The 14,779-nt window shown below is 38.2% G+C and overlaps 1 protein-coding gene across 4 annotated transcripts in view; it reads left to right on the top strand.

Moving 5' to 3' along the window:
• EXOC4 (exocyst complex component 4) overlaps window positions 1-14,779 on the top strand; it is an 809,489-nt gene that overhangs the window by 413,363 nt on the left and 381,347 nt on the right. The window lies entirely within an intron of this gene.

Below are 14,779 nucleotides of genomic sequence, written 5' to 3' on the forward strand. Positions count from 1 at the left end.
ATGTCATTGGAATAGCCAACAACTTTGGACTGGTATAAATCTAGCACTTTTTAAAATCATTTTACATATATTCATTTATTTAATCCTTACAACTAACTTATGATCTATGAGGCAGGCACTGTCACTGTCCTCATTTTGTAGATAAAAGGAATTGAGGCACAGAGGTTAAGCCAAAGTCTTAGAATACATAAACCAACCATTTTCCTTACTTCTGAGAATTCATAGACTACTAGGTTCATACCGTAATGTTTATTAAAGTAGCACCCTGGTAGCCGTGGGTTGGCATTGTGGAACAGGAACGTACCCTGTTCCTAAGGGTACAATTTCCTAAGCCACCTTTCTCATGCACACTTTATCATTTCATTGACCACTAGTCTTGTTGCTTAGGCACTACATTGTGTTCACCTCTTTTGTGGCTCCACGGACATTAGCCCACCAGGCTCCTCTGTCCATGGAATTTCCCAGGCAAGGATACTGGAGTGAGTTGCCATTTCCTTTTCTAGGGGGTCTTCCCAACCCAGGGATCAAACCCAAGTCTCCTAATTGGCAGGCGGATTCTTTTAGTTTTGTAGTAGGTGTAAAGTAGTGTTTATGATCAGACCCTTTTATACCACCATGTAGGGTCTGAAGCTCTCAGTCAAAAATGATTCAGAGCTGCACCTGTGGGGCCTGGAGCACACTGTTATTTTCTCAAGCACCAATACATGCTTTCGAAGGAAAGGAGCCGGACCCCAGATGGTAAAAGCCTGTATGGATTTCCCCTCTGTGCTGAGACTATGAAAAGTTTTTCTTTAAACGAGTTGGTGTTCTGATCTTGCAGAGACTTTGTCATTCTATGAATGGGGGGATAAATATGATAGCCCCTTGAAAGACCGCACATCCCCCCTTGCTTTTCTGAGCGCTGTGACTTTTCATTGTCATGTCTCCGCTTCTTTTCCACCTGTCTTTATGGGCCCTCACTTCTTCTTCCCTGTGTTTATATGACATGGCTCATTCCAGCTGACACGTTTTGTTAGTGTTACCAGACAGATTAGGAGGAGTAAAATCACCATGAGTGTTGTTTTGCATCCTTTCAGGTAAACAGGCTTACTTTCAAAGATAGCACTCCTTGATTGCTCTGCTTGGGGCGTAATTGATCAGTATCAGGTTTGCAGCCTGTTCTACATCTGACTTGTTCATTTCACTCACAGTGAGCTGATTTCATGTGCATGATCGGTTCATGTGTTAGGGCTCACAATCTCACATGTGTTTTAAACTGTTTAGAGACTGGCCGTTGAAGAAAATAATTTACATTTTGCTCCTCTAGCCATTATTTTGAATCAAATAATGGTGATTATTATTCTTTCACTGATCATTAATTATTGTTTAAGGTTAGAATTTGTAAAAAAAAAAAAATAGTAATAATAATTTCCAGCAAAATCCTTATGTAAAAGCCCTACTCTTAGTATAGTTTTGTGATCTCTACAACATCATGTCTGTTTATCCAACTTCAAGGGAATTCACATGAGATTTTTTGGTAATTTTGAACCAAGGAAAGCAACTTTGCCAGTTTTGTTAAAATAGTTATTACTTGAATGACACTTTTTTCATATAGAAAGAAAAATAGGTAAAATTGACATCAAGATGTGACAAGTTAGTGAATATTTTACCAATACATCTAAGGATGCAAAATAAAACCCTAAAAAATGGAAATTTCCCCCTTTTTATTAAAATGTAGCATATTAAGCAAATGATCACCAGTTTGTTTATACATGTATAGCAAGGTGTCCTCAGAGAAGGCACTGGCAACCCACTCCAGTACTCTTGCCTGGAAAATCCCATGGATGGAGGAGCCTGGTGGGCTGCAGTCCATGGGGTCGCTAAGAGTCAGACACGACTGAGCGACTTCACCTTCACTTTTCACTTTTATGCATTGGAGGAGGAAATGGCAACCCACTCCAGTGTTCTTGCCTGGAGAATCCCAGGGATGGGGGAGCCTGGTGGGCTGCCGTCTGTGGGGTCTCACAGAGTCGGACACGACTGAAGTGACTTAGCAGCAGCAGCAGCAAGGTGTCCTTGACCTAGACTTTAGAAAGTCAAAAAATCACACTTGGTATTTTAAAGTTGTATTACTCTGCCAGTATAACACATCAGGTTTATCCAATTAGTTGCTTTAATAAACTTTAACTAGTGCATGCTACTTAGCACACATCCGAAGAACTTACAAAGCATTAGACGTAGCTCAGAAAAAGTATCTCTTAGTGTCATATCATCCTTCTGCTTTTTGACATGATTACATGTAAACATCGAAATAGTGATTTACAAGTGAAAGATAAGATATTCATGTTTCATGATGATGTATTAAATTTAAATTCATTAATATAAAATTTATTTTAAATGCCAGAAAACATTATGCTTTGAGTTTTAATGTACTCTTGTAACTTTATAAATGATTCAAAATTACAGTGTAACCATACTTAATGTAAACTTGATATACTTCTTTTAAATTGAAGTATAGTTGATTTACAGTCTTGTGTAAATTTCTGTAAAATTACACAATCTTGTGTCAATTTCTGCTGTACAGTAAAGTAACTCAGTTACACACACACACATATATATAAATTCTTTTTTACATTCCTTTCATAATGGTTTGTCACAGATTATTGAATATAGTTCCCTGTGCTATACACAAGGCCTTGTTCTTTATCCGTTCTATACAATATGCTTTTAAAGACAAATCATTTTGATACAAAATCACCATATTTTTGATTTTCAATTTAAGAACTGGTAATTTTAAAAATGCCCAATTATGTCACCTTTGTAATAATTGGATTTGATGATGTAAAAAGATCTTGCATAATATATGACAAGTCTATAGGTTCTAGGTCAAAGGAAATGGGGAGGAAAACCTATTGGAAATGACCACATAAAAATGAAATGAAGGGGCTTGGGTTTCTGGAAAGGGGGGAAGCTAAAAAGTCTGGAAAATTTGCCAGTATAAAGCAGTTAGAAAAACTGCATATAGTGTAATAAACTTTCTTTTAAATGTATTGCTGACCTTGTTAGAGAGTAAGAGGTCCCTTGGGAGTGAAAATAAAGAGAAAAGGAAAACTCGGAGCAGCAAGCTGATACTGATATTGCCGCTGCCTTGGGGGTATCTGTCAGACTCACTAACCAAGAGGCTTCAGTTTTAACAGCTGCATCACTGCTGGAGACAGGGCCTTGGGCCTATGCAAGAGTGAATATAGAATTAGAACCAACATGTAAAGCCTAGAATTTTTGATGGGTTACATTTTCAGTGCAAGGGTAAAATAGAAAAAAACATGCTCATCAGCAAAGAGAGATGACCAAAAATCTTGTCCTGGAAGAGCAAAACAATTCTTCTCTAGAGGAATAGGCCTATTTTAGGCCTTGATTCTTCTCATGTTTAAACTTTTTAATACATGAATTCACAACCCCACATGATAGGCAACCGAGAGCTGGAGTCAAGCAGAGGTCATAATGAGTTGAATTAGTTCCCAATAACTTCAGAAATGGAATTACGAATTGTAGAATATAAAAAAGGTACGTTACAAACTTTTAAAAAATAAAATTTGCATCAAAAACATGATAAAAGAACGAGATGCTCTCAAAACAAAAAGACTAGGCAGTCTTAACAAAGAACCAAATAGATTTCATACATTTTAATCTTTGCATTAAGGATTTAATTTATGGTTTATACATTAGATTAGACACACTCCAGAGAAAATTAGCAAACTATTTAAAACATCCAAAGAAATTACTTAAACTGCAGTGTATAAAGACAAAAGATTTAGAAAATAGGAAAGAAAGTTAAAATATATAGAATGCTGTGGCCCTTTTATCAAACAAAGGACCACAGATTTTTGGATGCTCTTCCTATCTTGAAGTCCATGCCCTTGAAACTGGGCAGGCTTGTGACTATTTGAACTGGGTATGTAGCATAAATCCTATTATATAATTTCAGAGTCTAAATCCTAAAAGACTATATAGCTTCTACCTTGACTGCGGCCATGAAATTAAAAAACGCTTACTCCTTGGAAGGAAAGTTATGACCAACCTAGACAGCATATTGAAAAGTAGAGAAATCAGTTTGCCAACAAAGATCTGTCTGGTCAAGGCTATGGTTTTTCCAGTAGTCATATATGGATGCAGAGAAGGCAATGGCAACCCACTCCAGTACTTTTGCCTGGAAAATCCCATGGATGGAGGAGCCTTGGTAGACTGCAGTCCATGGGGTCGCGAAGAGTCGGACACAACTGAGCAACTTCACTTTCACTTTTCACTTTCATGCATTGGAGAAGGAAATGGCAACCCACTCCAGTGTTCTTGCCTGGAGAATCCCAGGGACGGCGGAGCCTAGTGGGCTGCTGTCTATGGGGTCACACAGAGTCGGACACAACTGAAGCGACTTAGCAGCAGCAGCAGAATGTATGGATGTGAGAGTTGGACTATAAAGAAAGCTGAGCGCTGAAGAATTGATGCTTTTGAACTGTGGTGTTGGAGAAGACTCTTGAGAGTCCTTTGGACTGCAAGGAGATCCAACCAGTCCATCCTAAAGAAAATCATTCCTGACTTCATTGGAAGGACTGATATTGAAGCTGAAACTCCAATACTTTGGCCACCTGATGCGAAGAGCTGACTCATTTGAAAAGACCCTGATGCTGGGAAAGGTTGAAGGCAGGAGGTGAAAGGGATGACAGAGGATGAGATGGCTGGATGACATCACTGACTCAATGGACATGAGTTTGGGTAAACTCCGGCAGTTGGTGATGGACAGGGAGGCCTGGTGTGCTGCAGTCCATGGGGTCACAAAGAGTCGGAGTGACTGAACTGAACTGTTTGTGGAAATAATTGTTCTCGGGACCCTGAGCTGGCAGGAAACACATCCAGCTCACCTGTGGCTGAAGTGGTTTGCAGAATCCCAAATCGTATAGAGTCCAGTCCCAACTCTTTGGGTCACTTTGTTGTTTGACTGTTTCAGGCTGAGGTACCAGACACCCTGGAACAAGCACAGCTCTGCTCTGTGAGTGCTTTAACCTCACAGTGGTGGCGACTACTGACGTTTGATACGGTTTCTTACTTAGCAGTGGGTAAATGGAACAGACAAGATGAGAAGTTCTAGCATATATCTGTCAGAAATTTCAAATGAAAGTAATGGAAAAATGAGGGGGAAAAAGCAATATCTAAGGAAATAGAAGTTTAGAAATTTCCAGAATTGATCAATGACATACATCATTGGATCCCAGAAGTATAATGAATTCAAAGTAGGAAAGATAGGAGAAACTCATGTCTCATGCAGCAAAGTAAAAGTGTAGAAGACCAAAGTCAAAGATAAGATACTAAAAGCAGATAGAAAAGATATGTTACTTAGCAGTGGACTACAACTTACATTAGTTGGTATAGCAGAAATAAACTGGAGATATCTTGATTTTTCATTGGTAGAAGGATTGACATGTGACAACAGTAAAAAGCTACCTATACCATCCAGCAGTAAGAAGGAGTTGAACGGGAGCTGTGTATATCAAGGTGAATCAGTCTCCCAAGCATAATGTATGGCAAAGAATATGATGTGATGGCATTTATATAAAATTTTAAAATATGAGAAACTATACAAGTGGATATGTCTTCATGTGTGCTTTTTAGCAACACATACATGTGAAAATACAAAGATGTATTTTGAATGATAAAGTCTGTATAATGGTTACTTCTAGAGGTGGGAGTAGAAAAGGAAAAGGAATGTAATCGCACTCAACACTGTCACTCTGTAGTGTTTTATTTCTTAAGCTGGGTAGCAACTATATGAATATGCATTATTTTTTACACTTATTTATACCCCTGAATATTTTATAATAAAAATTTGACCAAAAGTGTGAGGATTTACTGAATGGTAGTAATAGGAAGCTTTGTGACATCTCCTTGAAGGAAGCACATATTTAATCTGAAAGGATTTGGAGAGTGGAGATTAAGCAAATCCTGTGTACCTTTTGGTTTAAGTGAATGGTGTATCACATAGGGAAAAAATGAAAGCCTATGGGGCATAAGATCAGTTCTACTTGATTGGGAGATTTTAAGCCTTAGCAGAAGGGGTAGATGGAGGGGAGGAAGTGAAACGGTAGATATGGAACATTATGGCCCAAGTCTTGGAATTGTGAGAAATTAAATATCTTGGTTGTAAATGAATAAGGTAGAAGTGAGCTTTTATATCCTTAGTAATACCATTGAAAAATATTTATATTCTTAAAATTTTCTGAATATCTATAGTAACTAATAGTCTGTTACATTTTGCTGAAGATGACTATATTTCACTTCGCAAACACCTGTAAATGAGTAAGGTAGAGATGTGAGCTCTTATATCCTTAGTAATACCATTGAAAAATATTTATATTCTTAAAATTTTCTGAATATCTATAGTAACAGTCTGCTACATTTTGCTGAAGATGACTATATTTTACTTCTCAAACACCTGCAATCAACTGTGATTTCCCAGCCATAAACGAAGTCTGGTGAGTCTGAAAAGAAAAGAGTGGGGATGGGACTGGGGATGAGAGACTGGTGAGAAATAGGTGAGTGTGAAAGTCGCTCAGTCATGTCCAATTCTTTGCGATCCCATGGACTATACAGTCTATGGAATTCTCCAGGCCAGAATACTGAAGTAGGTAGCTGTTCCCTTCTCCAGGGGATCTTCCCAATCCAGGGATTGAACTCAGATCTCTCGCATTGCACGTGGGAGATAGGTGGGAAGTGAAGAAATTACTAGTCATAAAATTGCTAAGAATGCTGCTTGTGAGGGCATTACTGTCAACTTTATTCTTCTCTCCAGTAGTAATCTGGTCAAATGGATAAGGACAAGCGAGTTTCCCTCACAGCTGACCTAGAGATTTAACTCAGTTTTTCAATTCATTGGCAAACCTTTCGCTCAGTCTCTTAGTTGGATCTTTTCTTTGTAAAAATAGAAACTCATTCAAATTATTCCAGGTGTTATGGCATGTTATGTGATATACTTGAGAGTTATTAAAAATGCAGGGAAAACAGGAATGATAGTAAACATTGTAAAGCTTAGCAGAAAGAGACAGCAGAACCTGGCCACTCGCCAGCCCACAAATACTGTCTTCCTATAAATGACTCAGCTAACTTTTTCCTCCTTTAACTTTTTTAAACTACAAGTTTTAAAAATTCAACTTACACATCATGACATTGCCAGCATTTCTCTACATAATAATCCTTTAGTTGCTTTTTCTTTTTTCGTCTAACTACTTTATGTAAATTTCTTACTGGGAATAGGAATTTGAGTTTGGCTTCTAGCCAGCCTTTGAATTGGCTGTCATTGGATAGTTGTTGTTTACCTTTGGTCCAATGATAGGGTGGAGTCACACAGTGGAACAAGGTCTCTAGGCTGATCCCATCAATAGGTGCTATGTGTGGAGCATATGTATCAGTGATTGTGGCAGTTACTTGATCTAATTAATGCATGCAGCTATGTACAGCCAGCAGAGTATGATTTCCATCTAGTCAGCTAGCTCAAACTGAGACTTGACTGGGCTCTTCCATCTTTGATAAATCTCTAAGCACAGAGTAGTTTTGTTTTGGAATGGTGCTGTGTTTAACAAGTGGATTTCTCTAGTGTCCTTATCATTCCATATATAGTATTTTGAGTTCTAAATTTTTATATTGGCATTTTCCCCTCTCTCTGTTGCCTCTTAGCATCTTTGTTCCCCACAGCTCAGAACTTTTTGATACAAGTATTTAACCTTTCTCTAAACTAGTTAAAATTTTCATTCTGGCCTTAAAGTATATTCAAGCAGTTGTTCATTATTTTAGCTTAACTAGTTATTAATCAATTGCCACAAAATGTGGCTTAAAACTGTTGGATACTGGAATTTATTTAACATAAGTATTTTAATTGCATCTTAAAATGTTAAACTGTATGAATCCAGCAAACTGTGTGTACAGGCATATGTAAAAATTTTAAAAGTAGGTCTAGGAATATCTATATTTGCCTTAAAGCACTCTTAAAATAGTTGGTCCAGAGTAGAACTACTTACCTTCACTTTACATATCACTGAGCTCAGTTAGAATTATTTGATTTAGACACCCTGTAATGTAAATAAGAAATGTCCTGTGGTCATTGCATAATTTTATAGGGATCTTCACCAAAACTTGGAAGAAGGTAGTACATTTTATAGCATGATTCACTCTGGAAAAGCTGGCCTTTTTGTGAGGCCACCTGAAAATGCAGTTATTTCTGTAGGCACGCAATGTATAAAACAGGGGTTATATCATGTACATACCTACATGCATTTTTCCTTCGATCAATGTATACATTTAATTAAATAGTCGTCTTCCAAAAGTGAAAATATGTATTGAAAAAAAGTGGCAGCAATAAAACAGTAATCTTGCAGTTTTTTCTTTTGAGTCCCGGCGGATTAGTGATTTTACTTTACATTGGAAATAAGCAGTGATTATTGCTCCTTTGGGACTGATAAGGAAAGAAATGGTGCCCAATTTTATAAGTCATTAGTATTCTCCGTTATAAATGGTATGGGAAGCTTTGGAACAAGAAGAGCAAGACCTGAATATATATTTTTTTAAACAAGTAAATGATGTTTCATTATCAGTAAAAGTGTAGTTTGTCTGCCTTAGAAAAATAAAACCTTGAAGTGTAATTTAGCTTGTCTGTCATTATAAACATATCAGAAGACATAGCATCCTGGTCCAGGCCCATTTTTCTTTGTCAAGTGATGCTTCATAGCTTCATTTATGAAGTTTTAACATTTTTATTACATTGTGAATACTTGAGAGAGGCTTCCCAGGTGGCGCTAGTGGTAAAGAATCCGACTGCCAATACAGGAGACACAGGAGATCCAGATTTGTTCTCTGAGTCAGGAGGATCCCCTGGAGTAGGAAATGACACCCAACTCCAGTATTCTTGCCTGGAAGGTTCCATGGGCAGAGGAGCCTGGCTAGCTACAGTCCATGGAGTCACAAGAGTCAGACCCAGCTGCGCATCTGAGCACAAGCACTTGAGTAACCAAAAGATTGACCAAGGATATTCCCTCTAGCGATCAGGCATTCAGTTTTCTGTGTATGTGCTGAAATTGTTCAAATGCCTGCGTTCCTTATGTGTAGTTTGTTCTATCACTATTTAGCTAAGTAGTTTCTTCATATGCAAGCCAGTGCTTCTCATCTCCAGATTTACTGATGTAAGTTAAATAGTATGGAAAGGAAATCTAGTCATGCAACTCTTGAAACTAAATCCAGTCTCTAAGTAAAGTAGCCAATACATCAGCAACCTCTTGGTAAGCAGTTCTTTTAGCAGTGTGATTCTGACCATGCTGAAATGCTTTCCCTGATCAATTTAAGCTTCCTTCTTTAGTGTTCAACCAATGTCTCTTGCATCTCTCTATTTTACCACATATAAAATGCAGAAAACTGATCAGTCTAATGGCCCGATCTTAATATAGCAGTTTAAGCATGAGAGCTGTGCATTAGTACTGATCTGTACTTTAAGAGAAAAATCACTGTTTAAAATTCATCTTGAAGCAAAACTATGTAAATACCCTCTTCAGATAGCTTTTCCAAACCCCAAAGTTAAGAGTCTCAATGGCTGCTAAACACGTGTCGGCAGGCCCCATCTCACTGTGCTGCTTCCTCATTGCACTGTTCTTCCTCCTCTCAGGGCCCATGCAGACTCTGCCTCCTTGGACACCTGGCCTTCTCTGCTGGTGGCCTTATCTTGGGGGAACTCGCAAATAAAATGCTTCATCTCACCATGCAGATATATTTGTTTATAGGCTGTTCTTTTACACAACGGATTTAAGCTGGTGACTCAGATAGTAAAGAATCTGCCTGCAATGCAGGAGACCCAGGTTTGATCCCTGTGTTGGGAAGATCCTCTGGAGAAGGGAACGGCAACCCACTCCAGTATTCTTGCCTGGAGAATTCCATGGACAGAGGAGCCTGGTGGGCTATAGTCCATGGGGTTACAAAGAGTTGGACAGAACTGAGCTAGTAACAGTTTCACTTTCATAAAGATAGTTTTCATCTTTCCCCACCTTCAGTTCAGTCCAGTCGCTCAGTCATGTCCAACTCTTTGAGACCCCATGGACTGCAGCACGCCAGGCCTCCCTGTCTACCACCAACTCCCAGAGTTTACTCAAACTCATGTCCATTGAGTTGGTGATGCCATCCAACCATCTCATCCTCTGTCCTCCCCCTTCTCCTCCTGCCTTCAATCTTTCCCAGCATCAGGGTCTTTTCCAATGAGTCAGTTCTTCACATCAGGTGGCCAAAGTATTGAGTTTTAGCTTCAGCATCAGTCCTTCCAATGAATATTCAGGACTGATTGGCTTTAGGATGGCCTGGTTGGATCACTTTGCAGTAAAAGGGACTCTCAAGAGTCTTCTCCAACACCATAGCTCAAAAGCATCAGTTCTTCGGCACTCAGCTTTCTTTATAGTCTAACTCTCACATCCATACATGACAACTGGAAAAACCATAGCTTTGACTAGATGAACCTGTGTTGGCAAAGTAATGTCTCTGATTTTTAATAGGCTGTTCAGGTTGTTCATAACTTTTCTTCCAAGGAGTAAGTGTCTTTTAATTTCATGGCTGCAGTCACACTCTGCAGTGATTTTGGAGCCCCCAAAAATAAAGTCTGTCACTGTTTCCACTTTTTCCCCATCTATTTGCCATGAAATAATGGGACCAGATGCCATCATCTTCATTTTCTGAATATTGAGTTTTAAGCCAACTTTTTCACTCTCCTCTTTCACTTTCATCAAGAGACTTTTTAGTTCTTCTTCACTTTGTGTCATAAGAGTGGTGTCATCTGCATATCTGAGGTTATTGGTATTTCTCCCAGCAGTCTTGATTCCAGCTTGTGCTTCATTCAGCCTGGCATTTCTCGTGATGTACTCTGCGTAGAAGTTAAATAGGCAGGGTGACAATGTACAGCCCTGATGTACTCCTTTCCCTATTTGGAACCTGTCTGTTGTTCCATGTCCAGTTCTGTTGCTTCCTGACCTGCATACAGATTTCTCAAGAGTCTGGTCAGGGGGTCTGGTATTCCCATCTTTTTCAGAATTTTTCACAGTTTGTTGTGATCCACATAGTCAAAGGCTTTGGTGTAGTCAATAAAGCAGAAATAGATGTTTTTCTGGAACTCTCTTGCTTTTTCGATGATCCAACAGATGATGGCAGTTTGATCTCTTGTTCCTTTGCCTTTTCTAAATCCAGCTTGAACATCTGGAAGTTAACGGTTCATGTACTGTTGATGCCTGGCTTGGAGAACTTTGAGCATTACTTTGCTCGTGTGTGAGATGAGTGCAATTGTGCAGTCATTCGAATATTCTTTGGCATTGCCCTTCTTTGGGGTTGGAATGAAAATGGACGTTTTCCAGTCCTGTGGCCACTGCTGAGTTTTCCAAATTTGCTGGCGTATTGAGTGCAGCACTTTTACAGTATCATCTTTTAGGATTTGAAGTAGCTTAACTGGAATTCTATCACCTCCACCAGCTTTGTTCGTAGTGATGCTTCCTAAGGCCCACTTGACTTCGTACTCCAGGATGTCTGGCTCTAGGTGAGTGATCACACCATCGTGTGATCTGGGTTATCTGGATCATTAAGATCTTTTTTGTATAGTTCTGTGTATTCTTGCCACCTCTTCTTAATATGTTCTGTTTCTGTTAGGTCCATACCATTTCTGTCCTTTATTGTGCCCATCTTTGCATGAAATGTTCCCTTAATATCTCTAATTTTCTTGACGAGATCTCTAGTCTTTCCCATTCTGTTGTTTTCCTCTACTTCTTTGCGTTAATCACTGAAGTAGGCTTTCTTATCTCTCCTTTCTATTCTTTGAAACTCTGCATTCACATGGGTATATCTTTCCTTTTCTCCTTTGCCTTTAGCGTCTCTTCTTTTCTCAGCTGTTTATAATCATTATTTAATGGCTGGGACCAAACCAAGCCATTAATAGCTTAAATAAGTCTGTGTTGATAATTGTTACACTGTTAGTGACAGTAGCTTTTCTAGTCTTCATTATCAGTGATGTCCATTAACTTGTCTCAGCATTTTAAATTTTGACATGCAATTCTACAGGCACCTGAATTATGCTTATCTGAATAATTATATTGCATGCATCAAATCCTATTATGGTAAAAGCCAAAAGACTGTCCAGCTTCATTTATTATACTGAAATTTGGCTGTTTTAGGCATTGCTTGAAATAATATTGTCTTATATGAAGTTTAACACATCAATATACATCAGGTATTCTCCACATTTGTACAGGTGAAGAACAAAATATGCTGTTCCTCAAAGAGCATTTAAAAGTGTGACATGTTAGTACAAAACCAATTGGTATTCCCCCTTAAATTTTTGTCTCTTTTTTATATAATCGCTTAGGTTTTGTTGTTGTCATTGACAGTGAACATAATATATTGGTTTCTTGAAATTAAATCCTTTAGAGCAGCACATTTATCCCAGTCTCCCTTTTGCTGTGTTTTTGTTGTGGCATTTATCACAATTTCATTTTATTTGTTTACATGTCAGCCTCTCTTAATTAACTCTGAAGACAGACATTCTTATTTGTCAGCAACCTGTGCCTAGGATATTATTAGTGTAGTTTTCAGAAATTCTTTTTAAATGATATCACAAATGGTTCACTCAATCACATGCCATGTGTTTATTTAATAAACATTTATTGAGCACCAGTTTTATGCTGGGACAGTTACGTGTTTTAGGAATTTTGCTCTAAGCCCATGTCTGGAGTCGGCTACCCCAGAATTACCAAGGTAACTTCAAAAGCAATGTGTATTCCTGGGCTCCATTCTTGGTGATCTTGATAGTATAAGTTAACGCCTAGGACCTGGGAAACTCCATGTAACCCTCAGAGTCTGAGAGATGAAAACATAGTCCTTTCTCTAGACTGGTTAGTCCTCCTTATATTTTGTCACTTTATTTTGCTTGTTCTTACCTTTATTCTCATTCATGGAAACAAATGAAATAAAATGGGGAGGTGCGGTGGCCTTTTTTTTAAGCTTAAGGAAGGGGAAGGCACTTTAACATAGATTATTTCATTTAACTGTTGAAGTAACCCCGTGAATTAAGTATATTCCCTTTCTTCCCCCATACATTACTGAAGGTTATAAAACTTTAAGGTCAGACATCTAGTTAATGGCAAAGTATAGTTCAGAAGGCAGAACTGAGCCTGTCTTCTTTTCATTTGCTACAACCAGCCATAACAAAAAAATGAAATTAATTGTAAAAATGTGTAGTGCTGGGACTTCCCTGGCAGTATGGTGGTTAAGACTCCGAGCTTTCCCTGCAGAGGACTCAGATATGATCCCTGGTTGGTGAACTAAGATCCCACATGCTACATACACTGCATGGCATGGCCAAAAACAAAAAATACCCAAAAATGTACTAACTGCTGAGGTCTTCTAAGAACAAAGGAGAAATGCAAAGAATTGAATGCCTCATAAAAAACTCAAATACTCTTTGGGGAAAAAACGATTACATTTATATTTGTGACTGATGGTTTCATTTTCTCCCCCTCTTGCTTTGTGTATCAGTGCCTCTTCATGGGTCCTTAGGCTATTTTTAAAAATCATTGTGTATAGTTTCAAAGACTGGCTTCAGGTTTGAAACTTACGAGTCATAGAGATATTGTACAGCCTTATTTTTAGCACTACAGTCTATTGCTTAAGCTTATGAAAATAGCTACCAACACTCAATAGACATATTCCTCTGTATCAATATCTAATGTCTTGTTTTTTCTCATGTCACATATGTTGGCCATTTTTTTCTTCTCTTGATGATTTTTGAGGCCATGTATTGAAATTTTGCAAAGAATGTTAATGTATAGAGGTTCATGGTTCATTTACTTGTGTGAATTGTGTGCCTGTAATACGGAAATTAAAAGTCAGGTCATTATTAATAAATTAGTCAATAAAAGTAGACATGTGCTTTATCAGTTCTATGCTATCTGTGCGCGTATTATTTCTATCAAACTGTACACTAACTGTAAGTTGCTTTTTAGAAGTGCTGTTATTGTTTAGTATTGACATTTACCTTTTTAAGAGCCACACTGATAGGATATAAATATTTGCAAGGGTGAAATTAGAATGTTGAAGAGGCTACTGTGAAGTGTATTTACAGAGGAATATACTTACATTTAGACTGTTTAAAGGTTCTATATTCTTAAACTCCTCTCTGTTTGGGCTGCCCACCACTTTCAGCCCTTCAAGCAAACTGAAATTCATCCCTCCACTCCACTTCTCAGAAAAGCTTTCTGTGTCTGACCCTTTTTAGGCTGAATCAGTATTTGTTCCTCTGATAGCTGTCTGTAATGATTTACTTAGGTATGTCTTCTTAACTAAATGTGAACTCCTTCATGTAAGGACTATCTTGGTGGAGCTCCAGTGGAGTCTGAAACATTGCACAAGTCACTCAGTGTTTGATTTTGGTTTAAGGAATAAAGTTTATGATTTGCCTTGGCAAAGAGAAAATATATTAGAGCAATTAATTTTGAATTGTATAGTTGTGCGACACATTATGACTTTTGGGAAAACTGAAGCCCAGGGTAGCTAAATAGTTGGCTAAAGTCATGCAGAAAGTTCCTTAAATTTAGGCTGGCACCATCTTTTATTCTCTTTCAGCCCCATACACTTTTCAACACCGGCGTTTGCCAAACTATACTCCACGGGACACTAGTGCCCTAGGAAGTCATGCAACTGGAATCATGGCCAGTAAGGGAGAAACTGGAATTTGACAAGGAAAAAA

This window comes from Dama dama, chromosome 18 (genome assembly GCF_033118175.1).
Source record: "Dama dama isolate Ldn47 chromosome 18, ASM3311817v1, whole genome shotgun sequence".
In the NCBI taxonomy this organism is placed as follows: domain Eukaryota; kingdom Metazoa; phylum Chordata; class Mammalia; order Artiodactyla; family Cervidae; genus Dama; species Dama dama.